Source organism: Taurulus bubalis (genome assembly GCF_910589615.1).
Source record: "Taurulus bubalis genome assembly, chromosome: 3".
Classification (NCBI taxonomy): Eukaryota; Metazoa; Chordata; class Actinopteri; order Perciformes; family Cottidae; genus Taurulus; species Taurulus bubalis.
Window position 1 is genome coordinate 21,493,249 of NC_136591.1, and position 4,224 is coordinate 21,497,472.

Here is a 4,224-nt window from a genome sequence, read left to right on the forward strand (position 1 = left end):
GTTTTCTCTCAGCTCGCAGGTCTGTAATTGTTACTCATTGTTTCCTCGTAGAAGCCGTAGCCGTGTGTTTGCAGACAAGAGCTGTGCAGGTCCAGTAAGTTATTTTGGGGCCTTTTATGTGAAGATTCCCCTGTGTGAGGCCTCCCGGACCCCCGTCTACACTCTCATATACTCCCATACTCTCCCATATAGTCGTGTCCTGCCCCTGAGCTTCAGATGGCTTACCAGGTCCTTAATCTGTCTTCTGAGTGACATCACCCTCTCCCTGCACCCTCCACACAGGGTGCAGGGAGAGGGGGGGTGGAGCCGGTGGCCGCTGATGCTTTAGGAAAGGTGAATTAGCCCGGCAGTGAAGCGCAATAAGAGAATTAGCAGGAGCACAAAGGAGCACGAAGGATCATTCCGACACACTCCGTCAGGGCCATGGCAGCGGGCGTGGAGGAGGGAGACACACACATGGAGGAGCTGGTGGACCAGGGCCTGGGGATGGAGGAGACGGCCCCCGGCCTGCAGAGGAGGCCCTCGCTGAAGGAGAGCTACCACAGCGACTCCCTGCTGGCGCCCGACACCGACTTCATGACAGGTAGCTGATAGTTCTCGTGGCGTGTATGGCAGGCAGTTTCAACGTCACCCGCAACACAACAGACATGGATGCAGACCGGTTTGATTGTGTTTGTGGTGCTCAAAGCATCGTTAATAACGTTCAATTCTCACAAGATGGTTATCTTACAACCCGTACGAATAAAACTCAAATAACTGCAAGTGGTCAAACACTTGAGCTGAGGTGTTCTGTGCGAATAAGGTGCATATTTACCTGCAAGTATAAACTTCCTGCAATCTATCAATCACACATCGGGTTTCCATGGCTGTGTGTGTGTGTGTGTGTGTGTGTGTGTGTGTGTGTGTGTGTGTGTGTGTGTGTGTGTGCGCGCGCGCTCAGGTTGGAAACCGACTTGTTCTTCTAATTTGCGACCAGAAAACTCAAAACAAAACATGTGCAGTTATACAATAAATGCTCCACTGTATCCACAAAATAAAAGATGACATTCTGAAATCAGCTCCTTTAATTATGTCTAATTATTAATCTGAATGATTTAAAAATGACGGTCTGCGTTTCATTTGATGTGCTTTAACTTTTGAGATGCTATTGGCACAACAGGAGTCTCATGGGACTTGTGTCACCAAATACTTATATTTACTTATATACTTATACTTATATACATCATACAACCAATTAACAAAAAAATATATATATATTTTGTATAGTGTTTTATTCTGTTTCAATCAGGATTATGAAAGTAGCCAAAACCTGGTGACAGAGGATATGAAGTGTGTATATGTTCATAGAAATGTTGTTATTTGATTTATATTTTTTTGTCTTTTATCTTGCATAATTCTCATTTATCTCTCAATCACTTGCTTTATTGCTTCTGTTACTGTTGAGCTGCTGTAACAATTGAATTTCCCTAAAGTGGGATCAATAACATTCTCATCTATCTATTTATTTATCCTCTTATAATGGTTGAAACCGCTGACAGGTTTTCTTCTCACAACGGCAGAAATAGTAATTTAAAAAACTACACTTTGACAACCTGCTGAAAACCTCATGAAAAGCTGCATGTCGTATACCTCCTGTCAGACTTTCCCTAGACCTGCACACATCTTCTTTGTCCTTAAGACATACCTGTCCGATGCATCACACAGTCAGACTGCGGGTGTTGTGGAATGCACCTCGGCTGAGGAGAATTAGGGAAAAGCCCCGTCCCCTCAGGGACATTAGCATCCGTTGACTAATACGAGAAAGATTGGCTGTGTGTGTGTGTGTGTGTGTGTGTGTGTGTGTGTGTGTGTGTGTGTGTGTGTGTGTGTGTGTGTGTGTGTGTGTGTGTGTGTGTGTGTCAGCAATAGGGATGGGCATCGTTTGGGTTTTTTCCGATACCGGTGCTAAACCGATACTTTTAAAACCATACCGGTGCCTAAACGGTGCCTGAACCGATACTTTTTTATTGCCAAGGCAATTTTTTTTCTTCAAATTGAACAATATATTAACTGTTTAAAGTATAGTAGAAATATAAATAAATACATACAAAATATACTTGACTTCAAACTACAGCTTCAAACCTTTTAACTTCAAACTATAAACAATATATATTTAAAAAAAGAACAGACACAAGCATCAGGTGGCCTGATGGGACCGTGTGCAACAGAACTCGGACACTGTTGGATTCTACAAACTGCTGCTTTACTGGACTACACGTCATCATTAATATCAACTTGAGAGACTTGTTCCAGCAAGCCGAGGATGGACATTCAAAAGCTCGTGCTCGTGTCTCCAGCGATCTCTGTGATCACTGTGTGTGTGAGCGCTGGAAGCCCCGCCCCCTCGAGCCCCCCTCTGCGTGCAGGCAGACAGAGAGCAGAGCAGCGAGTGCGCGCTATTTTAATAATCATTTTTAACGTGCGGGCACCGCGCTACCTTTTTAGTATCTATATACCGTGCAACTTAACAGAGTAGTGTAAAAAAAAAAAAGTATTTAAATCGGCTCAGGCACCGGAAGGAAGCACCGAAATCTGCGTTGCTTTTCGGTCCGGTAGGTACCGGACGTGTTGGTACCCAACCCTAGTCAGCATTAGTGTTGGGTACCGAGAACCGGTGCCAATGCTGACCCTAGTCAGCAGCATGCAGGCTGCTGCTGATATGAGCAAAAGGAATGCGGTTCATTCATTCAAGAAACACCATCTCCAAGCAGAGATTAAAACACTCCGCTGCGTCTCATGTGCCTTAATTTTGCCAACATGTATTATAGGCGTATGTATGCATTCTGAAACTGTGAGCGCTCTCCTGATTGTGTGCACACATGTGAATGTGTGTGTCTGAGTAAGAGGGGCAGAGACAGACTTCATTTTGTTCAGTTTGTGTATGAGTGTTCACATTTGCGTGAAAGGCGTTCAGGGCGACCGTCTGTTCTTTGTGTGGCCGAGTGAGTGCAGAGATTGAGCTTTGGGGCTGCTAATTCCCTTTTACAGTGCTGGGATTATGTGCTATTCTAATCCCAATCCCATATGGGTTGTGTGTGTGTGTGTGTGTGTGTGTGTGTGTGTGTGTGTGTGTGTGTGTGTGTGTGTGTGTGTGTGTGTGTGTGGAGGTGGCACGAAGATGACGTCTTGGGACAAGAGGGGGGAACAGAAAATCACAGGCCTACACACAGAGTCACAACTCTCCATGAGAGAGGGATTACTGCTCCGATGATTACACTGGAAGTCTCTGCCCACAGCGGATCATCTCTGTGAGGAGGAAAAGCTCTGATATCTTCCCAAGAACTGAGATTTATATTGTACAACATGCATCTATAGCAGGTGTTTGTAGTCTGAGGCTTCATATACACTAAACTTTACAAGCATCACAGCATCATGCAGTTATTTATCAGACTCAAATCACAAGAACTCAAATCCCCGTTCATCAACACCGTCATGTTCCAAATGTGATCATTTGAACTGATTTTAATCCAGATTTTTATTGAACTATTAAGAATTTTTCCAGTGGATGTTAAAATGTTTTTATAGTTAGACTTTCACTGTTTATATCTGTTAATTAATTTGGGGGGCTCTATTGACAAAAATGGAATATCATATTAATGTTTTATTTAGTGTATAATCCCCTAAAAAGAAATTGTTGTGTTTTGGTTACCTTAGAATGAGTTGTTTATTTCTATGGTGGCCATGTTTCTACAGTGTAGCCCAGAACGGACAAAATAAATCGTGAAAAGCATTCGTGTTTTCACGCTGGTCACCGTAGTTCTCCTTCACGCTTGGTACACGGGAGACGTTTCAGATGGTTGCAATCTGCAAACTCACCACTGGAGGCCACCAAATCCCACACATGGCACCTTTAAGCTGTCACAGTAATAAAACTCAAAGTGGTCGGGGCTCAATTATTCCAATTATTCATTACTTTTTCCCTGAAGCCGGTTTGACATAGCAGGGTAAACACAGGTGTAGTTGATTTAATTGATTGTGTCACAGCCACTCAGCATGCACAATACCAGGCAGGGCCCTAATTCATGTTATTGATTACACCTGTGGTTAAACTGTGACTAAACTGAGGATAATGGCCTTTATTGACTATTACTTTAAAACATTTTTTCAGCCATTTATCTTTTCACAAGCGGTCATCCATTAATTTGAGTCAACAATCTGTCATTTGAACATGATTTCTTTTTCAGA